The 27,185-nt window shown below is 36.6% G+C and overlaps 1 long non-coding RNA gene across 2 annotated transcripts in view; it reads left to right on the top strand.

Moving 5' to 3' along the window:
- The window catches only part of LOC103877584, a 319,563-nt gene that overhangs the window by 268,235 nt on the left and 24,143 nt on the right, over positions 1–27,185 (top strand). The gene's annotated exons all lie outside the window — the stretch shown is intronic.

Here is a 27,185-nt window from a genome sequence, read left to right as displayed (position 1 = left end):
AGAGACTGCTTCAATTCAGGACCACTTGGGCACTAGTGTTACTTTGAAAAGTGTGTACCAGGCGCAGCCTGAGAGATCCTTAGGACACATCTCTACATTAAATAATAAGTCTCATGAGATCTGATGCTTTTATAAAAGGCAGCTCCTCTGCACATGCCCTCTTTTCCACCACCAGGTAAGATGTGCCTTTGCCCCTCCTTCACCTTCTGACATGATTGTGAGACCTCCCCAGCCATGTGTAGTTATGAGTCCATTAAACCTCTTTCCTTTGCAAATTATCCGGTCTCAGATACATCTTTATTAGCAGCATGAAAAAAGACTAACACATACATTATGGCTAGAAAGAGTTGAGCCAATCCTAGGATTCAGTCTGAAATGTTGAAGGAATGTTGGAGTCCTGTCTTATGGGATTTCACCAAGGGAGGCTTCATGACTATGAAGACCTGGACAAGGATGGAGACAGACAGGGACCTCCTCCTTTCCACAAATCTGGAAGAAAGAGTTTTGGAAAGAGTCGTTTTTCCAAAGCCCAGTTACCAATAGTCTGATCATTACAAAAGTCTCATCAAGGTCCCTTGTCTTAAAGGCAGCACAGAAGCCTGAATCAGAGCTATCCTTCATCTAGTTAAAACAGCTTTGGTAGAACACCTATTAGCAGTTCAGGTGCATCTCATCAGGACAAATTGGCTTCTAGTAATCCCGTGCCTTGTGTTCTAGCCCTAGTGACCAGGCTTCTCCCTGGTTTCAGGTAACAACATGCCATTTTGTACCTCATGTATGAATTGAGGCCTAATTTTATTTCTTAGTTCCAAATATGTTCTGACAAGGCTGGAGCCTGGTGTTGCCAGTTCCATTCCTTTCCAAGGTGAAGATTCTTTGCCTCACTATCTAATATGTTTTGGATCTGTGTCCTTGCCCAAATCTCATGTTAACTTGTAATCTCTAATGTTGGAGGAGGGGCCTGGTGGGAGGTGATTGGATCATGGAGGTGGATTTCTCAGGAATGGTTTAGTACCATTCTCTTGTTGCTGTTGTCTTGATAGTGAGTGAGTTCTTGTGAGATCAGATTGTTTAAAAGTGTGTGGCTCCTCTCCTCCCTCTGTCTTGCTCCTGCTTTGCACCTCTTCTCATTATATTACAAGTCTCAGGTATTTCTTTATAGCAATGCGAGAATGGACTAATACACTACCACTTCTAACTCAGTTTGGACTCATGATTTGTTCTCAGAAGTCTCTCTGTTGCTTTATAGAATCTTTACCATGCTGCCTCTGTGATTCCCCACTGCCATGCTCAATCCGCTTGTAGAGAAAGTGTCTTATTTTTCCAATTCCCAGCACAATGCCATCCAAAGGTTTTCCTAGGTGGAATTCCTGACATATAGCTGCCTCTTCCTTTCTCCTTTAGCGCTATCTGGGAGGGTGATCATTATTTGCTTTCCTTGGAACACAGAAGTTGGAGGAGAATTCCTAGTATAATTTGCCTCACACCTTAAGCCCAAATGACTTCCAGCACTGTTTCAGAAGTACTCTCTAGAAGCAAAAGTCAAGAAGTACAACATCCTCTGTATTAGCCTGGTTTCTCCGGAGAAATAGAAACAATACAATGTATATGTATATTTATTCTCTCTCTCTCTCTCTATATATATATATATATTCTATTGTATACATACTTCACACACATACATAATATATATGTACATATATAAACACATCTGAATCTCATTCAAAACACTTCCACAGAAACACCTAGAATAATGCTTAACCAAATATCTGGGTTTTCTGTGGCTCAGTCAAGTTGACACATAAAATTAATTATCACATCCTTCCCTCTATTATTCCAGAGGCTGAAAAATACACGGTGCACTGCTGCAGTCACTAAATTCAAGGTCATTGACATGAATATGATTTTTCAGGAAGGAGCTTTAAATGCTTAGCCTTGAAGAAGAGGTTTAAAGAGAAGAGGTCATTTTGTTGCCCTTTCATTGGTTTTGGTCCACATTTCCTTTAGGTATATTCCCTGAGCACCCAACTACCTGATTTATCAGACCCTTTCTTTACCCACCCCAGAGCCTCCACCCTTGCCCTGTCTATGCCTCAGGTTTGTCACAGAGCTGGGTTCCTTCGTACTCTTTGCTGAAAACAAATGTATAATACATTATAATAGCTACAGCAACAGCTGTCTTCTCTTGCATGCTTATTGTATGCAATATTTTACATATATTAGCATGTTAAATCCTCAAAACAACCCATGAGGTATGATGATGCCTATTTTGCAGATACTGTGAGAGAAAAACAAAAGGATTAATGAACTTGCTTAAGGCCACGCAACCATGAAATGGTAAAACCACAATTCATACCCACATATGTCTGATGCCAGAGTCTGTGCACAACATAGTTACCCACTGTGCTCCCTGCCCCCCACGTCTCCAAATTATTTCACCAAAGCCTGAGTAGCTGGCTCAAATGGAAAATTTTATCTCTGATTCAGCCTGGTAGCTCAACACAGATCCGAACTCAGTGATCTTTTCCAAGCACTGGCATAAACAGAAAGATTGAAAAATCCTATGTGACTTCTCTGTGAGCAATTAAGGGACTGCATTCTGTAGCATGCCATTCAGCATTCACTATTCATCATCACAAACTTTCAGACACACTGAAGGTCACGATTGAAAACAGTTATTTTAAGAGATGGCATTGTTCTCAAAAACCACAGTAGGACCATTGCAAAATGATTTTAACTCAGATCTATATTCAGAGATGAATTCTTCTTTCAGCTCAAATGACGCAGGTTTGTTAGTTGGGGTGTGAGTAGGAGGTGGGGAGATAAAAAGCGGGGGACAACTATTCATTCCTATCCATCTCTTGCTCACATTCTGATAGTTATTTATTTCCCCTGTACTTTTCAAACTCTTTCAAATTCTTTGCCTCAACCTAGCATCTCCATTTCATTTAACTTGTCATAGGAATATTTTTCAATAAGGGGAAATCTTTAAAGAAAATTGAAAAATGTAAGACATCTGCATAATAAAATCTTTTTACAAAAGATGAAAGATTTTCTTTAGGTCACGCTTTCCTCTAATTTTTTTCCTCCAAAATTATTGTAGGGAATATGCTAAAAACCTGCCCACCTTTCTCCGAGGATTTTGCTTTACTTTCAAACACTTTTTCTATTGTCACAATGAATTGCCATTGAAGATGTCAAGATTTGAGAAAACAAGGTATGAGAGGGAGAAGCTACAATATATGCAGATAATAGATGAGATAGGGTTGTAGATTGAATGATTGGTCTGAATCCTTTGCTCCTCTGAGGTAATATTATATATTTTCACCCTCTTGCTCTTTCTATGCAGTGCATTTTCCACCTCTTGCCTTTGGGCTTGCCCATGTGACTTGTTTAGCCAGTTGAATTTTAGCAAATATGTCATGAGCATTGTCTTTTTGCATGTGTCATCACCATGAGAAGGACATACCACCCCAGAATAAGGAGAGGCAAATGGATTAGACCTGAAGTGAACCCAGAGCCTGGATTCAAGCACAGCCAAACCCAGCTTGGATCACTTAATTCCCAGTCCTGTGCGGAAGCGTGAGACCTACAATATATTTCGATACCTTCTTTCAAGAAATAAATGCTCAATTTTGTAAGACACTGAGGTTGAAGGTTGTTTGCTACACCACATTTTGGTGAAAATCATTGGCACTGACACCAATCAAATCAAGAATAATCCCACAACACAGAGCTAGAGTTCATGCAACTTCAGCAACTACTAGTATTCACTAAGTGCCAACATTGTGCTGGCAGCTTTACATGTTCTCTCATTTTAATTTTACAACAACAATGAGAGGTAGGCATTATGCAATCAATTCAAGTTTCAAAAAGATTAAATGACTTTATTGAGGCTCCATGGTTAGTAAGTTATAGAGCAAAACCTGAATCTGAGATTTTTCTATTAAACTTGCTCTGCTTTGGAAAAACATTTTTTTTTCTTTTTCAATTTAGTCCTTTGAAATTGAATTTGTGCGTATTTTAAAAATAGGATAGACAAAAGTAGTAGCCATACTTTACCATCTACTGCATTTTGGGTTTATATCATATTCATGTTTCTCTATTTTTTTTTTTTTCAGTGCTCATATTCACTCTTGTAGATAAGGATAGCTGGGATTACTCTGGCCATTTTACAGATTAGGAGACTGGGACTCACCAATATGGTCTTGATATTCCCCCAAACTTTGTCAAACTTTAGACAGGTTTTTTTCCTGACTTTAGGCCCCTGACCACCTATTCTTAGATCATTTGCTTTCAAGAACTTGTGATTGTGAATAATTTATCTCTCCCTTTTACGTGGAAATCTTCTTGGACCCTTTTGCCAGTTTTACATACAACACAGTGATCTCTTAAGGATCTGGGAGCCATTCTTTTCAAATATAATAATCAAAAAAGACAGTGCCTATATGCCAGTCTCTGTGGGAGAGTAGGAACCTAACTTCCATAAGCAGCAATGAGCAAACCTAGATGATCACATCACATTGATCAACATTCCCCTAAAATCCATGGTGCTTTTCCTTGAGCTCTTGACCTCTAATGCAATAGTCTTAAATAATGTCTTCCTTGCATGTTTAGCTATCCAGGGCATTTTCTCTTTGGTATGAATGAAAGAATTATTCATTTAAGAAGACTCAGTAAATGATTATCAGGGTGTAGACACCAGTTTAGTAACTGGCTTCAAATCTATCTTCTATTGCTTCTTTCGGTTATTCTCATTTGTTATTGATATTTATTACTCTTGTTTTGTTTTTCTTTTTTTTTACTTTTTCTCTAGTCTAACCTTTAGAAGATTTTGTTTTGTTTACTTGGCTGATGAGACTGTACCAAGGAGCCTCAGACTTTCCATTGTATAACGGAGGCTTGGCCTCAGGCCCTTACTGTTGGAAGTCTCAGAGCATTGCTTTCTTGACACTATAGAAAATGCCCAAAAATGTTTTATTTGAAACAGTTGCATGGGGTTCAAGATATTTTTAATTAAACATGCACTGTCTGAACCCTCAGCCTTTGGCCACCCATTTATCATTAAGTTATCTGCAGCTCTTGCAGCTGCCACTAGAATAAAACTTTCTCCTTTTATCCACATGATGGCAGTATAAGTTAATGTTAAACCTCAGCACACACAGCCTTCAGAATGAGTGGGCCACTCAGTTCTCTCCCCATGTACCCACAGCCTCCTGTAACCCAACTCTAAATATTTCTCACTTCCCCCTTTTTCATCTTAAACAAAACCAGCCTCTTCAGTTCAAAAAGGAGGTCTATGAATGAAAAATCCATACAACAGTTTCATTATAAAAGACCCCCAGACAGAGGAGGCCAGAGTCCAGCTGCCTACAAAACCACATGCGACTAACTCTTAGTTCAGGGCTGCTGAGTAGTTGTCTATAAATAGCACTGGTCAGTTACCCATTGTCAGCAACCTTGACCTAATCACTGTTAATCAATAAAGTCATTGAAGTATAATAGCCTCATTGGTAGTGAATTGGCTCAGGTTCAATCTACAAGAAAATAGTTTTCATGAGTATTGGGATGGTAATTATTTAATCACAGCATGGAGCCTTAAACAGATCCAGTAAGAAGAAATAAGCACAAAATCATGCTTGATACATCTTTTCTATACTTCCAGAAAAATAAAGGAGACAAAATCTTTCTGAAATTTGCAAACTTGGGTATTGCTTACAGACTTTAATTAGGAAGCAAAAAGCAAGGATACGTCTTTAACAAATAATTAGAATAGCATTCCTACTTTATAAAGGGAGGGCAGATTTTCAAAAAGCGACTTTTACTTCTCATATCTTTAAATATTAGATTATCTAAAGTACACATAAGTTGGCCAGGCGCAGTGGCTCATGCCTGTAATCTCAGCATTTTGGGAGGCCAAGGTGGGAGGATCACTTGAGGTGAGGAGTTCGAGACCAGCCTGACCAACATGGTGAAACCTCGTGTCTACTAAAAATGCAAAAATTAGCCGGGTGTGGTTGTGTGCGTCTGTAGTCCCAGTTACTCAGGAGGCTGAGGCCAGAGGATCGTTCGAATCAGGGAGGCGGAGGTTGCAGTGAGCCGAGATCTCGCCACTGCACTCCAGGCTGGGTGATAGAATGAGACTCCATCTTAATTAAATAATAATAAAGTACACATAAGTCAAGTATTACATCCTTCTGGGGAAAACATTTACTCTGTACTTAAGCTTTTTAAATTCTCATAGTAATATGACTTCCAAAATTGGTAACTAAGCAAGGCAAAGGTGTAACTACAAACTTGTCCTTTTTAGTCTTTTTTTCTACAATTCCCAACAGTAGAGACATCTTCTTCACTAATATTCCTCATCCTTTAGTTCCTTTTTTGAAATCATATTATACATAATTTAAAAGCCAATGCTATCTCTTGTTCCTCTTCATCTCCCACAGTGCTGAGCACAGGTTTTGACACTGCTTCCTCTCTAAATGAACATTAGTTAAATCTTTGCTTAACCAACATAGCATGAAAGCAAGCTACTTGAGATCTTCGCCTAAGTGGAGACCTAACATTTCCGTGTCTAAAATTTTAACGAGGCCATGCTAAATATCAACACTCTGCAAAATCGCTACCCGGATGTCCTCAACAAAATCTTCAAACAAAAAAATTTATTGGAAAGAATTTCCCTAAGATAACTATGGAAAGACCTAGAAATGGATAGAAAATATGATATTGTAAACCTTTAGCCTTCCTTTCAGAAAACAGAGGAAAACCATTATGATATTACATGATAGAAACAATTTTCCTAATATTATTTTCCAAATTTCAAATGTGTGTGTTTGTAGGCTTGAGAAAAATGATATATTTTTCAATGCAACTGGAGAGGTTTAACAAAGAAAGCCTTTTCTGGTCCCCATGGGGGGAAATCAGCTTTAGATTGTTAGCACACACATCTGAAAGTTCAATGAACTTCAGTTAGTTGCTATGCCAACCAGCAGAAGACCTGTCCAGATATGAATTGATAACACAAATAAAATCTCCCCAAAGATGATGCTTGTTTGGCTTAAGGGCATAGTCTTTGTAACAAACCTTGACAAATCACAAGTCTGTCGGTTTGGATGATTTATTTGGACCACTACCCAAAAATCCTTAGTGCACTATTAAAGTACCTTATTTTTTTTTTTTTCCATAGGAAATTGAGCAGGTGTTTCCAGGGGGATGGATATTTTCTTTACTCTTTTTATTTGTATTTTTATCTTTTCCTTTCCTAAGTATAAAAGTAGCAGATACAGAGAGAATTACTCATTGTTTCTGGTTTTAAGAAAGAAAGGGTGACTAGACTAGAACAGTAAACCTTTGGAGATGTTTTAGATTCCACTCTCACCTTGTGATTTGAAGTTGGGCAATTAATCTTTGTTTCTTAATGTCACATCCCTCACTGCCTGCCATAGGCAGAGTCCCTAAGCTGTCTGTATAAAAAGCCCTTGATGAATGTATTTGGAAGAATTTCTTTGTAGGATTTGCTTTGAGCTTCTGTTTGCTCTGTATCCTCAGAGCAAACTAATTTGGGTAATATAATAGTTTACACCAACATCTAAGGGATTGGAGAAGATAAAAAATGCTACCATACTTTTTCCATGTATCATTCCATTATTGCCACCTTGAAAGAAATATTTGGTTGTCACACCCCTCTTCAGGAATCTGGAGTGTGTCTATTCTAAGAAATAGAAAAGAGTGTACAAAAACATGTTGGGAATTTTAATGATAGATATTGTTTTTGTGTTCTGAATATGCACTATAATACATATGCCAAACAACACCAACCTATGAAATAGAGTCACCATAATTATATTGTTTGTTTTGTATACTATGACCTAGACTCACTTGTATAATTTTTCCTTTAACTTCTGGATCTCCACTTTATATTAGCTAATTTTTCCTTTCACTTCCTTGAGACAGTCTCTTCTTTGTTGAAGCCAAAGAGGATATCCAACAAGGTGTGGAATAGATATAAATAGTAGTGTTTATAAATTAGATTCCTTTTTTTTTCAGTTCAGATTAGGGAACAGTTTCTTGCCAATGGGCATAGGGACTTTAATTGTAAATTCCTGGAGAAAGAAAATTGACTGTCTAAAATATTCTTAATGAAATTCACCTTCAGTCAGTGAACATTAAAAAATGACAAGGTAAAAGTGGACATACAGTTCCCAATGGTTTTATTTTATTCTGAAATTTTCCTATATGTTGTTGGTAGATCAGTAGCAAAGGTGTACCTATCCTTAATCAAATTAGTCTGTTTGTTCTGATTGTCAAAGTGGGTCTTATCTCCAGTGGGAAAACCATAGGACTATTTATCTTTGATTCTTATCTCCCAGAAAGTAAAGCAAATCTCTTCAGCCTGAAGCGGATTGAATTCAGAATATTACAAGGAAAGCCCAGTACTAAGAGATATAGAACTTTCCACTTTTCTGTTTTTGAGTAGTAGTTTAGATTCAAGAACTCATTTGGAGATGAAACACAGAAATATCTAAATTAGGATAATATTCATAGGGTCACATATTACCATAGGTAAATTGATAAAAGCCATGACTTAGAACAACTGCAAGTTGGTGAAAATTCATAACCTGCCTTCTCTTTGCTATATAATAAACCATCTTTGAGCTATTGAAGGAGAGAATTCTGAATTAAAGGATATAGTTCAAAAATGTTACTCAATAAATATTTGTAATTGTTTGTGATAAGTGATACATTAAGTATCAATACAATTATCTGTTTTGTAATTGTGGAAGGGGTTGGTGGAAAGCATGACGGTGATCCTGGGGACAGTGGCAACAGCCAGAGCAACGGGGACCTGAATGTCAAGCTGTTAGAAGTGCTGAAAAATTTAGCTCTGCACAGATGCTCCTCATGGTGTATGGGTATTTTACACCATTCCCAATATCTCATGGACTACTATTACAAAACAAATTTTGTAATCAAGTGTTATTCTGAAAAGAACAATGCACACTCTCTTATTTATATTATAACTACACTGCTTTGGACACAGTAGAATATATTAGTGAGGGACAAGCCAAGAATTTTGTAGAAAATAGTATTTGAGGCTGGAATGGAACAATCTGGATGATGAACAGAAACTTCTGAGCATCTGGTGACCATATAAGGGGTAGCTAAAGAGACAGCAATGATAGTAATACCTGCTTTGGTTTTCTGCCTGCTGTATGCTGGCTCCCAGTTTCTGCTGAGGCAGTGCCAGTATCTGCTATGGAAATTCATGAGGAAGGACAGAAGAGGTGCTGTTCTCTCACCTTCACTTTAATCAAAGTAGCTCTATTTTTACCTGTCTTATACACTGAGTTTCTGTGAAGGATCTCATTTGAAGAACCAGATCTATTCTAAAAAATAAAACATTACCTGCCATAAAATCCTATTGCTCATTGAGAAGCCCAGAATGAATGGTTAGGCTTTGTCTTTGAGTCAGTAAAACAATAAAAGATGAACATCCATGCCTTAATTTTCCACAACAATAGTTTACAAAGTGCAGTCCCTCATCCAACAGTATCAGTATCTCTTTGGAAGTTTTTATAAATGCAAATTCTTGAACATTACCCCAGACGTATCTAAAGTAGAAACTCCAATAAAGCTGAGCAATCTGCATTTTAACAGGTGTTTTAGTTTATTCTAATGCATGTTCAAGTTTGAGAACAGTGGCCTAGAGCTTAATTTAGTTTAGTAAGTAAAAGAAATGAGGTAGTATGAATAGAAAGTCACTGTCAGTGCAGTAGTGCACTTTCTAAGGAAAACCTCTTCCAAGTATATATCTTAGTCAGTTCCAGTCTAAATCATCATAGAGAGAACCAGTTTTCAGTTTTAGAGAAAGGAAAAAATGCTTCCAGTCCTTCTATTCCTCCAGCCCCATAAATATCAGTCAAAATAAAGCACTACCATAACAACTTAAAACCATTGAAAAACACTTTGAAACTCTATCTCGGCCCCAAGCCTCTTATTTGAAAATAGTTGGAACTAATTAAGAGACAATGGTAAAGTCACTGACATGTTATAATTTGCACTGGTTAAATGCAGTCTTATATTTTGTTTCTCATGGATTAAAATAACTGTTGCTCATAAATTCCACTCCATCCAGGTCGCCAGGTGATACACCCATAGGAACAGTACTAGAAGAAACTGTAGTCACAGGGAATGAGGCAGGATCATAGGTTGTCAGTTTCCTCCCCAGAACCAGGGCATTTGCCATATCAGTTACCTTCCTGAAATCATGACCCATCTGGGTGAGACAATGCTAGATTGTGCTGGAGTTACATTTGGACTTTTCCTCAATTCTCAACCCTGGCTCTTCTTATTTTATTTCAATGATGTTATGCCACTAGATGGCTCCAGAGTGTCTACCTGCACATGAAAGGCCAGAGATTTGAAAAATGGGGTGCGCTTTGTAAGCTATCCCTAGCCATGGTCCTCTGCAATTGAATTCCACTCGACCAAAGGTGATGTCTCATTTTCTCTCCTCCATCTTTCAAGGGTGATGGTGTCTCCAACAGAAACCATGAATGCCTCAGACCAATAAAGCACGTGTCTTTTCCACAGTCCAAACTTTAAAGTCTAGCTTTGAGCAGATGATATGTGAATGCTGAAAGTGGGAATAAACATTCTGTCCTTAAATTTTACAGCATTTCATAACTTAGGTGGTTGTGGGTGATTAGAAACTGTAACAGCACAAAATAGACCAAAGATTTCCCATGCTCAAGCCTTGCTTAATCAGAGAATCTAAGACATAAGTTATTAAAAGCCTGACCTGCCTTTTTATATTTTGTTCTAGTGGTGTTGGTTAGTGTGGAAACTCAATTTTTGTTTGTTTTAGTTTCTCTAAGTGTAAAAGTATTGTTTTCTTTTAAGTTTGTGATATGAACTCAGTTTCTTCTAGGCTTAGCTTTCTTTTCTAAATTAATCCAATTTGACAACAGCCTCTAAAATGAGCAATCATGCATACCAAACTCTCCCAGTGTGATAACAATTTGTTTCTGGGATGGATACTTGAAGTGGAAAGCAACCACAAACTGAAATTACCCATCCAGAGGCCTGAGAGAACATGGACCAGGAGACAAAAAGCCTGAATCCAGAAGGAAGAGGGCTCTAGGGTTGAAAAGGCACCCCATGTCAAAGTAGGAGCTTCACTTTGGCAAACCAAAGCTATAAAGAATTTCAAGTTTGGGGATACTAATTTTATGAATATGCAGAGGAATTCAGTCTGCAGAAAGAATGGAATGTATACAAGGAAAATATCATATGCGAGAAAAAATTTAGACTCAGAAAGATATACAGTATAGGTATCTGAAACCCTTCCAGTTCCTACGTGCACTGTTTATACTTCCTTCAACCAAATTCCACATGTGGTTTCCTGAGTCTTTACAACCACTCTTTCCCCATCTTTTCACATTTTCCTTGAGCTGACTGTCAAAGGTTCCCGAAACAGTCCTTTTTTCCCAATGAACTAAAATTTAGAAGGCATCTTTTATTGTGAGTCAACTCAAAATACTAAATTCCTTATAGTTGGGTTTATGAAGTAGGGGAAACTGTCTCTGTGTCTTTAGTCCTGATAGTTTTTTGGTTCTTTGTCACCACTGTCTCTTGACAGAATGATGGTATTGGCCTCTGACCTGGTTCTTTGCTACTCTCCACTCTCCCATAAAAGTACAATTTTTAAAACAGAAATCTATTTTTTTTCCACTCCTTGATTTAAACCGTCTGTCCTATTAGAAAAAATAAAGTAAAAGCCTTACAGCGGCTTTCAGGTTTTTGGTCTGGGTCCTGTCCACCTCTCCAATCTCATCTTAGAGTCCTATTTCTTCTCTTCATTCTCTGTGCTCTACCACCCTGGCCTTTCAAGACAGACCATTTTCTTTCCAATTTCAGAATCTTTTAACACACCCTCCCTTCCTGTTAACCCCTTCACCCTTCATCTTTTACTTCAAATGCTACTTCCTTAGGGAAGAAATTCATAAACCCCTACAATAAAAAGACTTCATTTTAGCACATTGTTTCCTGCATAACACTTATCTCATTTTGAAGCATTTATTCACATTCGCTTGTGTCTTGTCACCTATTCTCCCACCAGACTGCAAAATCTATGAAAACCGCTACTTTTTACTGTTTTTGCTCACAGTTGCGTGCCCAGTTTCAGGAAGCTCACTATATCTTAGTTGAATGAATGAATGAATGATTCTCAGTACTTGAAGAGAAGTTCTGAGCCCTGTAGCCTATTCTGTGGGGATTTTTTTGTGTGTGTGGTTGTTTTGCTTGATATTTTAATTTCCTTTCATTATGATGCATACTTATTCTTTTTTGTGAATGTATGGCTGGTACAATGTGTCTAGTTTGCATTGTACAGTTTTTGGAAAGCCTTACATTTTGGAAGTAAATATATTTAAGAAACACATTCAATTTGAATAATGTTTCATTATAATCAAGAATCTCAGAGATATATTCATTTTTGTGAATTGAAGAACATTTTTACCTGAAGATTGGCATGAGGATGAATACATGACAAGATTAGAATTGGAGGGTGTAGGCAGAGACAACGGGAATTCTAGGCTATTCCAAAGTTTTGAAGATACTTGGTCCTTATTAAGTGAAAATTTGCTTGATATTTTTTCAGTAACTGCTACAAAAAAAAAAAAATCTGACCACTTGTATGACTTCAAAGCACATGAAAGTAAAATAGTCATTGCTGGCAATTTTAAATAATTTAAAAAGTATTTTCACAACTTTTCTTTGAGGGTGTGAAAAACCTCAAGAAAACGTTCAATCGTAGCTTTAAAAAATAGAAAAGTAATATAGACAGGTAGAAAGAATCCTCTTTGCTGTTATTGAACTATCTTTGCCGAGTTGAACTTATACTTCACCAAGAAAGTATTCTGAATTTATTATTTTTCATATTGTTTTCCTTTGATTCCAGTTTGATCTGTTAATACTTTTTTAAAAACATCATCAGCAAAAATAATAGGCATATGGATACCTATTTCCCTATCATCTTCAATTTCCACATTTCGTCAAAGAATTTTCCCTCTATTACATCCTTTAATGTGCTTTTTGACATTCTAAAATCCCAATGCAATTTCTGAGCTTATAGTATTGCTGTGTGTCTGTAAGTACTGCTGGATGTTTTCTCATATTTTAGGAATTTTTTTCTACTTTGATTCAGTTGGGCAAGTTACATGTTCACTTTCTACTTTCCCTTTCAGGGTATTTGGCATTTATAACGCTGAGTTGAACCTTATGATATCATATCTAGCTGCCAATATTTAATCATTTGCCCTACAGAGATAGCAATTTCATGTGGAACATCCACATATAAAAATAGCTAACATTTATTAGTTGTTAGATTTCAAATACTTATAACTTACTTTTCACACATTATTTTATTTAAACTTCTCATTTTATAATCTAAAATATTCAGTATACGAGAAATTAAAATAAATTATCGACTGGGCGTGGTGACTCACGCCTGTAATCCCAGCGCTTTGGGAGGCTGAGGAGGGCAGATCACGAGGTCAGCAGTTTGAGACCAGCATGACTAACATGGTGAAACCCCGTCTCAACTAAAAATACAAAAATTAGTCGGGGGTGGTGGAGTGCACCTGTAATCCCAGCTACTCAGGAGGCTGAAGCAGAATTGCTTGAACCCAGAAGGCGGAGGTTGCAGTGAGTTGAGATCGCACCACTGCACTCCAGGCTGGGCAACAGAGCAAGACTCCATCTCAAAAAAAAAAAAAAAAAAAAAAAATTACCCTAATAAAATCACTATCAGGTAGGGAAGCTGGGTTGTAAACCTAGGTCTGCCTCACTCCAAAATCTAAGGTGTTCAGCACTACAGTGTCTCTTAAGGGTGATATCTTATTTACTTTTTGCTTATCATTTTTTGAATATCATTACTGAATATTCCTTTTCAGAGAAAGCTGTCATTAATTCAAATAAAAGTGTTTATTTCTCCATGGTTCACATACAAAATCCCAAATATATTTTCCAGAAGCTATACTTTGACAAATATCAAGGTGTTTTCAAACATTTAATTTTTTTTTTTTTTGCTTTTTATTGGAATAGTTTGTCATTTTGTAGATAAAAATTTTCATGTGTTCCTAAAGCAATATTTTTTTCTTAGAAACAGTGACCTGAAGCCTCTAGAAATAGGGCTTAATACCTAATAACTAAAAACATTGACTCTTCTTAGTTTGCAGTAAAGGAAAATATAAATGTGTAGGGAAAATAACCATTCATGCCAGATCACTTGCCTTCACAAATCATCCTAGAAATAAATCTGTGTTCTCTGTGTGCTAGAAGTTTTTTAGAAGTGTTTAAAAGTCATTTTTAATTACTGAGAATGGGATCTATGTGCAGCTTTAATAAAATTCCTTTCTAAAATGTGGAAACTGTAAGTTCAAAACCCAAATCAAATGTATTTTGTGAGCTTTGTAATATGAGATTGTATAGCCATCTGGCCTCCAGGCCATCTCTGCATATAAAACATTAATAACATTTTTAATTTAAGTAATAGATAAATCTGTTTCAAGTGCCTCAGCATCCATGCCCAACATTGTCTGCCGATCTGTTGATCCTAAATAATATTTTCAAGCTGTGGTAAGATTATTGGTGTTCTGAAGCAATCTGGAAAATACCAAGTTCTTATGCCAGGAAATGGGTCAAAATGTAATCTCTTCATGTTACTGTTTTGATTTCAGAAATAGCTCTGTCCTTCACAACACTGGGAGCCTGTATATTTTATTCTTCTCCTGGATTTGATTACAGTTGCCATTCTGGTGTTGCAATGTAAACTTTATTAAATATCTACTTTTAATTAACCTCCTTGGCACTGGAACCTCTTGCCAACATCAGTCCCTTTTTGGTTTCTCACAACATTGCACTTTTCTCCTTAAATAGTCATCTGTAATATGCTGTCCTCACATAATTATCACAAAATAGTCCTGTACTTGTTCAGCCAAGAGAGACTAGACAGCATGAACTTTAGAGACAGAGATGTCTGTGCTTGGGTCTTAGCTCTGACGCATGGACCTATGTGACTCTGGGCAAGTTTCTTTCTGTTTTCTGACGCCCTCATTGGTGGAATGGAGACTTCACGGGTTGTCAGGGCCCCTCACTGGATAAGCAACATCAAGTGCCTTCGGTACCCAGAACACAGTTACATGCTCTGCAGGCTAATTCATTCCCTTTTTGTTCAGGGGATACATATATCACATAAAGAAATGGAAGGGAAAATGCTTTTCTTTTGTTCTCTTATTCTCTCAGTTTTATCTTTCATTTTGGAAGAAGCTGATATTTTTTCCTTTCCTTTTTTTTTTTTTTTTTTGTTTCAGTCTCCCAAGTAGCTGGAATTACAAGTGCGCACCACCATGTCTAGCTAATTTTTGTATTTTTAGTAGAGACGAGGATTTGCTACATTGGTCAGGCTGGTCTTGAACTCCTGGCCTCAAGTGATCCACCTGTCTCGGCCTCCCAAAATGCTAGCCTAAAATGTTTAATTGAAAAAAATAATTGTATCTATTTATGGAGTTCAATGTGACATTTTAAACATTTTAATATATGCACATACTATAGAAAGATTAAATAAAGCTAACATATTCATCATCTCGTCTACTTTGTGAAATTTAAATGCATGCTTTTCACATTTTGAAATATATATTAACTATGATCATGTTGTATGATAGATCACTAAAACTTATTTATTCTAAATGATATTTGTACCCATTCACCATTATCTCCCCTTTCCCCATCACCTCTCATCCCAACCTCTTTTAACCACTATTTTACTCTCTGCTTGTATGAGTTCAAATTTTTAGATTCCACAAAAGAGTGAGATCATGCAGTGTTTTGTCTCTCTGTGTCTGGCTTATGTCACTTAGCATAATGCCCTCCAGGTTCATCTATGTTATTGCAAATAATAGACTTTCCTTCTTTATAAAAGCTGTATAGTATTCCATTGCATATGGAATGTGTGATGGATATACTGCATATATTCCAGATGCAATGGAAGACTACACAGCCTGTATAAAGAAGGAATATCTATTACTATAATATAGACTTTATTATAACATAGACTAAATTAATATATAATAATACACACACACACACACACCACATTTTCTTTATCCATTCATTTCTTGATGGACACTTAGGGTGTTTCCATATCTTGGCTATTGTGAAGAATGCTGAAATTAACTTGGAAGTGTAGATAGCTCTTCAACATATTGATTTTAATTTTTTTGAATATATACCCAGGCACGGGATTGCTGGATTATATGGTGATTCTATTTCTAGTGTTTTGAGGAAATTTCTTTTTTTTTTTTACAAAATGGCTGTACTAATTTATATTCCTACCAACAATGGACCAGAGTTCCCTTTTCTCCACATTCTTGCCAACACTTGTTAACTTTCATCTTTTAAATTCTAGCCATTTTATATCACTGATTGTTTGAGAATTGTACAAAATCAAGTTTGTCTTATTCTACTTTTTAAAGATGCAGAAATGCATTTTTCTCAGACCATTCTCATAACAGTGGGCTAAGCATGTGTATTTGCTCTGTAAGTAGCTCTTTCATTTGACATCTGAAAGCATTTGTGGTTTTCTTTTTGGCTTCTCTCTTCATGATGCTGGTAGGGTGAAAAGTCAGGATCCAGAGTTGAGCAAGGACCACAGGCATATGGATAAGGAGAATTAACTATCTTGTCCAAGCAGCAAAATAAATCAATATTCTTTTACCCACATATTTTTTCCCTTTTAATAAGTGGCACAATAAAATCTCTGGCTAATATCATGCTTGCGTGATATATTTATGTCCATGATACCAGATGTGACTGATTTTTTTTTTCATCCATTCATGAATTCAAAGAATATTATTGGCCAGGTCTTGTGCTAAGCAAATGGGAAACAATAAAAAGTTAATCCAATTTGAATCCTTGTTTCCAAGGAGCTTTCGGTCTGGTAAAGGAAATGAGATATACACTCCAATGGTTTTCATGGAAAATAGAATGTGGGAACCCCAAGAGCAGTCCAAGGCACTTTTGATGTTTTGAAGGGAAAAGTTACTCTCAGTGGCAGAAAGAAAATGGATATATCTAGAAAATATTCCATATTGTTTGTATTTCAGCTTGGCCTTGAAACATTATCTCAAAACAGCTTAGAAATGGTTTATGAGTAGTGACGAGGTTGGAGGGATAGCTGAGAGGATGTCCCCACCTATGTGAGTCATCTTCAGGTTATGTTTGCAGAACCAGCCCTGGCCACTGCCCAGCCAGCTACAAACACAATAGTGCAGGAAGATGTTGAATGAAATAGTATATAACTATGGCATAGTAATAAACTCAGATATGCCAATGATTACACCCTTGGCTCTTGACATGGTCTGACCCCCAGCCACAAATACCAAATGTTATGAGTCTGTGGCTCTGATTTACTCTATCAGGCATATCTGTCATTCTAATGGGCTAACTAATGGCCTAAATTTCAGTGTACATCTCTACAAAACAAAAAAGGCATTACAGGACCTTGTCCTCTATGTCCTCTAACTTGTACCCTTGATCGTGTGTTTCCATTGAACTGTTTATTTGCAGGTTGAATAGTAACCTCAAGCAAATAAAATCACATTGAAGCTGAGTGTCTACCATCAGTCTCCTAACCTTCACCAGTCTTTGAGGCTTATCCCAATTTAGAAGGTGTATTTATTTAGACTCATTTATGGGGACAAATGGATATTATGGGGGATTGTGTTTGGCTCATGGGAGCCCTACTTGGTTTGTCACTGCATTTCAGGATGGGTATGTTTTGAAGAAAATCATGTGGAATGAGCAATATAAGCAAATAATATTATATCAAAACAGAGGCCACATTTGAAAAGGGAGAGTGGACGATAATGTTGGAAAGGAAGCTTAATGCTAGAAGACTTTGAATGTCAACTCTTCAAGGGAAGATTTGATGACCTTGCCAATAAGAAGACCTTGAAGAATTAGTAAATGTATATAAGTAATAAGACCTGAGAGAAAGATCAAAACCATGTTACAGAAAAACAAACCTAGAACTAAGACATACAGTACTTGGGGAGAAAACCAACAACGAAAAACAGCTCATATTTACTTGGTAGGAGTATAAACAATTTCCTCATCAAATGAGAAGTTCTCGTGCCGTTCCCCTTCCACTTTTGTATTTATAACACATAATGAATAAAATTTAAGAGTTTGTAACAAATTTTTATTTTACTAAGTAGCTGTCAGATATCAGCATTTATTTACAAAATCAAACTATTTATATACATACTTTACAAAAATCAGTAATTAAGTCTACATGCTCAGGTCTATTTTGATAGTTGTTTCCATAGTGTAGTGATTTATTTCATCTTTAGAGCTTCAGTTTTGTTAGAGGGACTTAATGTTTTTGTAAAGCTTTTTTTTTTTTTTTTCCAAAATGGATAACTTGTAGGTTATCATATAAATGATTTAATCAGTAAAGTAAATTGGCAGTTTTAAATGATTTAATTTCTGGGTCGCAAACAACCAAGTCTTTCATTCAGGAACAAGATTACAAAAAGGTATTAATGTTATTCCTGTTCTGTAAACCCATGGTACAAAGTTTGTAACACAACAAAATTCAGTTATGTTTTTGGGAGCATTGGTCCAGTTGTATGGCCATCACTTCATGTTGTGGGTCACGGACCTGCTTCTAAAATGAGCACAAAGCAGAAAATTTTGGATTAACCACTGCTTTGCAATAACTGAGTCATGAAGCTGCTCTTTAGATGGATTTGTTGGTGATAAGCTTATTTTTAAAAGATTTTTTATTTCTCCTTCTTTCTTTCTCTTGCTTTATTTATTAGGGTCTAAAACATGCTGGACAAATCATAGGTGCTTATTAAGTAGAGATACGTTTGAGAAAGGGAAACTCGTGTTTGTTACTACGTTGGAAGAGGTGTCCCAACTCTGGTATTCTAGCTATGAGAGCATGAGCAAGTTGGTTACCATCTCTGTGCATGGCTTTCTTTCATCCTTAAAATGGGGATAATAATATTGTTAGAACTGAAATAAATATCAAATGGAATGAACATATATGAAGTGTCTAGTGTGTTGAATATAGAAGTACCAAATAATTCTGTGTCCTATGAAATATTTAAGAATGAATATTAAGAATATTTCATCTGTCAAGATGAAAAATTCACACTTGGAGAGTGAAATCCACTATCCTTCTTCAGCTAATGCATGCTAGAGATGTGCCCCAAAAGGTTCTGTATTTTCATAGATGTTCACGTTTATCACCCCTTTAAAAATCATAAAAAAGCACAATGAACTAGATCTCCTCACATACACCGTATGCTATTTTGTTATGCCTAAAACTATGTAAATACACTGATATCTCTAATAGCTTAACAAATATTCACTGTTTCCCTCTATGACTGTTTAAAAACTTGCCTTGAGTCTCCCAGGTAGCTCTGGATAAGAAGCATCTATAGCAGTACATTTGGAAGGGAATAATTCCCAACAGATTACACTGCCATTTGAAGAATGTTGCCTGACTAATTATGCTTGGGTTGAAATGGTACTGTTGCCATATGTAGATTAAAATATTAATAGAACCTCAGAGTGCATCCTTTCTGGCTAGCTTTAGGGTGTGGTTTATCATAAATTGGAGGAGCCTGGTAATGGCCAAAGCCCCATATGATAACAGTGCCCTGTTGTAGACTCTAAAACCATTTGATGATTATGAGCTATCCCAGCAGAGGAATTTCTTGATCTCCTCACTTTTCCTGTTTACATTAGTCTTTCTGGAGTTTAAGGATCATCTTCAAACTCATTTGTGCATCAACAAAACGCCATGTATTGTCCTTCACATGGGTATAAAATCTATTAAAATGATGCCATATATAATTCTCTGAAATACTCAGTCTCAGTTGTCTCTATAGAAATAGGGGTGCACATGCTCTTATTTTGGACCTGGTGCAGACTTTTACTATACTTAAAAGCATGTGTTTGGAAAATTAGCCTAGAACTCTGGGGTGGGTATTTTACCACATGAAATTTAGTGAGTCAATCACTTGGGCCTAAGAATAGTACTAAGAAGTATCCATTGAGCACAGTATTAAACATCTTACACAAAATATCTTGGTTAATTTTGATAACAACCCTATAAAGTCGATATTTTTCCCCCCATTTTTCAGATGTGAAGCCTAAGTCTCAAGGACATTGAATACGTCATTTGTAAAGGGCATGCCTCATTTGAATTCCAAAGCTCATACTCCTCTCTGTGGCGTTATAGTTTCTGATTTCTATGAAGGCTGGGCACAGCATACCTAGACATCGCGTTAACTTCCAACTCTGATTCTATCCTCAACAAATAGAGGGAGGTAATGAAAATCAATTGTTGTACTGAGGCCTGTTATGCATGAGACTTCCCAGCCTATGGTTTGAATTGTCTATAGGCTCTGTCACTAGAATGTTGGCTAAGAACATTGCCATAGTGTCCTCTAGCCCCAGATAGCTGTATCTGAGGGGCTACCCCCCAGCTCACAGAAGCAATTAATTATTTCCAAACCAGCCCCCTCACATTAAATTCTTGTATGAACATAATGAATGACAAAGGAGTTTGAATCATCCACAGTGTATCTGTGGAACTTGAGAAAACTTTACCACAAGACAGCACGAAGCCAACCAGGGTCCCTGATTAAAAGTGATTTCTTCTTTAATTGAAATGATCTCTATGAACAGCTGCCAGATGAGTTAGATGAGTTGGGTGAGTGTGGGTGAGGCAAGTAGGAAAGTCTTCACAGCTGAGACAAGGTTCATTTGTGTGTATGTATGTATGTATGTATGTATGTATGTATTTATGCTTGATGGGGGAAAAGGAAAGGCAAGTATATATTGCAGAGTAATATATTGAACCAATGAAAATGTCACGAAAGCATTTCAGAATTGGACTGTGTGGGAGACAAACATGACTTTAGATTCTGGGAGAGGCTCAATATTCAGTTTCTACACAGGCAAATGGAAATTCTTCACAAAACTTAAACAGATGAAGAATTTAAGTTACACGAATCTTAAAATAAAAATCTCTGGTATGATTAATTGAAAAGGAAGTTCAGTTACACACTATTTTTGGCTAAGAAAAAGATATAGAGTCATGGGCCACATAATGACGTTTCTGTCAAGGAGGGATTGACTATATGACGGTGATCCCATAAGATTATGATATATTTTTACTGCACCTTTTCTATGTTTAGAAACACAAATAACTAGCATTGTGTTACAATTGCCTATAGCATTCAGTACAGTAACATGCCATTATAGGTTGCAATCTAGGAGAACTAGGCTATACCCTATAGCCTAGATGTGTAGTAGGCCATCTATGTGAGTGTGAGTACACTCTAATGTTCACCCAGTTAAATGGCCTGATGATACTTGACTGTAAATATATTGTTGTTCAGTAGTATCAGAGACTTGGCAGTTCTTGATTTGCCTCAACTTGAATGGGTAGTGGAAACTTAGAACTAAAAATGGCTGTAGAAGTTATTTCATTTGAGTCTTTCATTTTATAGAAGAGAAAACGAGGCCTCCAGAGAAAAGACAAGACATATCCACTTCTATAAAATCTTTTGTAAAGTAACGAGGAAAAATATTAAATAGAGCCAATCCAAATGCTTTTTTTCTGGGTCACCATGGCGACTTCATATGTGTCCTGGTTTTCTTGCTCTTTTTCAATTAATTTGCTGCTTGTGAATTATATTATCTCATTTTGTCGTAATTCCATTGTTTCTCCAGTCTCAGAAAGTAAAAGTAGCCATTCTGGAGTAGTTGTGTTCAGTTTTGTTTTCTCTCATGAATATTTGGAATTTGTAGCCCTTTGTTGACCAGTTCATCTTCCCAGGCTAACGACCTATTTCATTATTTTGAAGTAAAAACAGTGGAAGAAGCGGAATTATATTGAAATTTGAATGTAACCATAATTATAGTTGATAGCTGGCATTTGTTGATGATTTACTATATTCTGCACGTTGTACCAACTATGTGAGATATGTGTGTGTGTATTCGCATAGTAACTCTCTATATAGAGTATATAGAGTTTTATATATATATATATATATACACACACACACATATATACACATACACACTATGAGAATACACACATATATACATATATATCTGTATCTCTATATATCTAAATAGTATGACAATATACACAAACACATACACTTTTCACATTCTCATAGTATCTCTATAATGTAGGTTTAATTGTTCTATTTTGAAGATAAGGAAGCAGAGGCCAGAGAGGTTTGGTACCTTGGCCATGGACACACAACTATTTATTAATGGCAGTTCATCTTATGAAGCCTGGCTGCAGAGAGTGCGTTTTTAACGAGTTTGGTCTACTACTTCTCCAGTATGAGCTCATTTTGCAGAAGAAAAAACTGATGTACAAAATTAAATCCTTTGCCAACACCATGGAGCCAGGAAGTGACTGGTCTGGGAGATGACCCTTGGTCATTCTTCTATTGCGATGCTGATCATCATGACATCCTAAGCATATCAGAGGCTGCAACAGAGTAAACAGACCAAAAGAGAAAGGCTGGAAAGACATGGACTGGGACCTCAGAAGGAGCATGTGCTATGAAAGTAGTTTCTTCAGGTGAACACATAGCTTTGGAGGATCCAGTCCTAGATTTTGTCAGCGTATCCACCGCAGGTGTTGTTACAAGCTTGAGAAGGCAATCAGTCCCATAAGGCACAAAAAGGCTTCAATCTAAGTTTATGTAGTTATATAGGTCAAGAGATTCAGCATTTATTTTATCTTCATTGAAGGGAAGGCGTCAGCTACCTGAGTTCACAGATTCTTTAGTCCTTGTGTCCATATAAGACACATATGGTTGCTTCTGTTAAAACCCAAGACATGTCTGGGTCATTTAGACCCAGATAAACTGCTCTGTTATTTCCCAGCCATCTTTTATAACTCTATTTACATAGACCTAAGGCCAAATCCCAGCTGCCCCAATCCAGGTGTAGTCCCAAACGGCGGATAAGGCAGACACAACATTCTACATTTATCTTAACTCTGTAGTTTCCAAGGAAACAGGGCTGTGAGAAGACAGACATTGAGTTTTCAGTTCTTTATTAGCCCAGGCCTGATATTAACCCTTTACACACAGCTAGGTACACCAGAGTAATACTTAGCACCGTGTTGGCACTGAGTAGGCATTCTAGAAATAATAAAAACTGAATGCGTGTCTGAATGAACGGACGTTCCAATGGATATTGCTTATTTCTGGATTATCATCTCACAGTAGCTAAACTCAAAGAACTGATCTATAAATCAGATAAAAAATAGTAGAGGAGATACAGTAATTAGCAAAATCATTCAGGGCCCCTGACATCATGAGGCTTACTGTCTAGACAGAGAAGCATAAACAAATATTTATACAATGACATATAAAATTAGGAAGGTTAAAGTGCTGTGAGAGAGGGTAGTGAATATATGAAAGCATGCAATAAGAGAAGATGAATTTGTCAGAGGGGTCAGAGAAGTGCACTTGAAGAAATGCTGCATTACCAGATGTTGGAATGGGGAATAGCAACTACTAGAAAAGACACCAGAGCAAGACTTCTCCAGGCTTAGAGATAGAATATATAAAAGTCTTGTTGCAGGAAAAAAAATATAGTGCATTCACTAAATGTCTGTCATTAGAATGTGACATCATAATTAACTTGCAGTGCTCCTGATATTGTAATGCACTTTACATGTAACATTTTAATCATTCATTCAACTGTTTATTTTTTAAATTGAGAACATACTGTATCAAGCACTGTGCTGACTGCTGAGGATACAATGATCAAGGCAGGTATGGTTCATTTCTTGAAAGTACAATTTAATGGAAAATCAAACATGATGATGGCAAGTATTGGGCACCACAGAAGCATAATAAAAGGCAAATGATCCACATTTAGAAAAATTAAGTAAGTCTTGGAGGAAGTAATTTCTCACTTGAGATGTGAAGATAGATTAAACATTGGACATCAAGAAGCCCCTCAAACCTCTTGCACAGACTGAGGCAGACTCCTACTCTTGTGGTCAACAGTCCTGCAAATTACATTTTAGGTATACTCTTGGTTTGATTTTCCCAGTGAATGGTTTTACAGATGGTTAGTTTTATGCATTTAATGTTCATATGATAGTCTTAGGCTTAGCAAAACATATTTCCCAACTTTGTTCCTAAATATGCCATAATTATTTCACTTATTGATATATATGTGTGTATGTGTGTGTGTATATATATATATAGAGAGACAGAGACAGAGACATATAGATATATGGATATTATATAAAAAGATACATATATAAAGAGATAAGCATATTGTCAAAAACACATTTCAATCCACATAACATGTCTTAGAAATAGTCATATATAGACACTTCATTTTGGAAATGTTGAGTGACTGCCTGTCTGAGCCAAGACTAGAATATGTGGTCTGACGTTATAAATGCCTCACTTGCAAAGGAGAAAGACCAGGCCCTTTGAAAAAAATTGCCATTGATTGGGTCTTGTCTTTGAATTGCTTAGAAAATGAAGTTGCTAGCAGGGATGTTATGAAGGATTTGCTGGAATCAACTTTAATGAGATTTTCTTGGGAGAAATTTTGCAGCATATTTAATCAGGCGACCAAGAAACAACAGCTGCTTGTGTATGAAGCATCAGTAAAGCTGCTAAGATTTATATAATCTTTAGTGTTCAACAGATTGCTAGCATTTATAGGACAGTCAATGTATGCCTATGCTCATATGCAGTCATTTATGCTACCTTTCCCACTATCATTGAACAGAGGAGCTTCTGAAAAGGGAAATGCTATGAAGAGAGTTGGGATAAGAACTAGAGGACAGAAGACTTGGCAACGGGGTTCCTGGAAATTGGAGATAATAAACTTTTCCCAAAAGAAGGAGATGATAGCAATGTCCCCTTGCAATGTAGAAAAAAATTAGCTATTCAATTTTGCCTATAGGAAGGTTGACATCTATCACTACAGCAGTAGAGTCATTCCTCTGATACTACTTCTGTAGCAAAATCAGCATAAAAATCTTTATAAGTTCTGGCCTAAGTATAGGAACATTGCTAAATCTAGATGATTAGTAGCCACTTCATTAAAAAGTTCATGATTATCCAATGTCATTAGTTCTGATATTCCCTAAATAGAAAAAACTAATGAATCCATAACAAAAAATCTTTAAGAGGCAGACTTAAAAATATCTAGAACTCAGATCTTAGAAACTGTCCAGGACACACCTTGCATTTTTAAAAGGAGGACCTTGTGGTCAGCAGAGATGTAGCTACAGCAGATATTTTTATTTTGGAAATTTCTTGATTTTCGGTTTAGTGCTTTTTCCACCATGTTGCCCTATCTAAGTTCCTCGGTTTGGCATTGAGAATCTCAAAAAATGCTCCTTTCTACTCTAATCTTATATCCCATGGTTTCCCATTGTATGCATCTTCTCCTCAAATATGCCATTCTCATGCTCACCTCTAAGATCTGGTTTTATACAGCTTCCTTTTCTTTTTATTGATAATTCCCTTCCTTCTCCAACATTCATTTCAAGATCCAAGTCAAAGCCCAGTAACCTGCAATCATGTTCCATGACCTTGCATTAAAGATGATATGAACTTCATTCTGAGTGTACAGAACTTGTAGGCTCTGAATCACCACATATTAGCAGTGAATTTGCAATGCTTATTAGAGGCAGTATGATAGAATGGAAAGGCCTTGGGTTTGGAGTTAGGCAAACATAGATTTCAATACATATATAGATGTCTACCCTTTAATCCCTGTGGAACTCGATAAGTGTATCAATCTGGACAAGTTCAATTTGTTATAATAGTAAGTAAACTCTGAAATATCAGTGACTCAATGCAGGAAATATGTGCTTCTTACTCATACTGAGTCCAGTGTGGATTGGGTAATTTTTGACACTCTGAAAACCCCTCCAAGCAATGACTCAATGAGGCAGATGGTTTCCATTTTATTGGTTCTGCCATCTCCATAGGTTATCTCCAAGTCATAAAGAAAAAATTTAAATAGATATTATACAAATTCACAAATATCTTGTCCAGAAAAATAACCCTTTTTTCATTTGCATTTCATTGGCTAGACTTGGTCAAATGACCCTGTCTGATGTTGAGGGAGCTGGGAACAGCAGCCTTCCTGTGCACCAGGAAGAAGAGAACTGGATATGGTTGAGCACTAATGATCTCTGTTACAAAAGTCATTTAAATTTTCTAAGATGCCCCTAGTTGTTTCTGTGAGAATAAAATGAGTTAATACATTGGCAGTGTCCAGAATCTGGAACATAAAAGTTGCTAGATGAATGATAATTTATTTTCATTTCCTCTAACAGATCTAGTACTTCTTCCCTGTTTCTTTTGGTGCTGAGCACATGCCTGGGTGAATATTACTAAGTCTGTGCAATAAAATAGCATAGACCTCTAGTAATGTCCCTGTCATACCAAACCTTAAATTGGTCTCATCTTCTCTTCACATTTCTCTTGCTTCTTTCCAAAACACTGGATATCTGATTTTGAGATGCTTTAATGACTGACTTAAAACCTTTCTTCCAGTGTAAAGACTCTTCTTAAGATTGTATACATAATTACATATTTTAGTTTGACTGTCTTTATTCTTATCTGCCTTACTTGGAAAACATAGTCATAAAGGAGTTATTCTTTGTGTAAATTTTGTATAATATAAGCCCTACACTTGTAATTCCTTGTCTTGCCTTCACTTCATCTTTCTTTGCTCTTGTGTTCTTTACTTTTTTGACTTGTAATCTCCCACCTGTTTTTTTTTTTCAATTATTTTTTCATTTTCTCTCTGCATCTATGCTTCAGACAAAATAAAGCCGGGTGGACCTAAACATCATATAGAATCACAACATCATAGAGAGGTGGGTCTTTGGTATTTTGCAGTTACAGTTTGGGCTGAACACAGTAAGCCATTCCTAACAATGAAGGGGTATATAGTCTCCTTTTGAGCCAAAAGATAAGGATATTTTCCTAGCTTAGGGAAATTGCTTTGAGACTTTCCAGGAAGGACATTTTTTTTAAAGGCATCAATGCAGAAAGTATAGTGAGAGAAGCCTTCAGTATTTC

This window comes from Papio anubis, chromosome 12 (assembly GCF_008728515.1).
Source record: "Papio anubis isolate 15944 chromosome 12, Panubis1.0, whole genome shotgun sequence".
Classification (NCBI taxonomy): Eukaryota; Metazoa; Chordata; class Mammalia; order Primates; family Cercopithecidae; genus Papio; species Papio anubis.
This window is presented reverse-complemented; position numbering and strand designations above follow the sequence as displayed.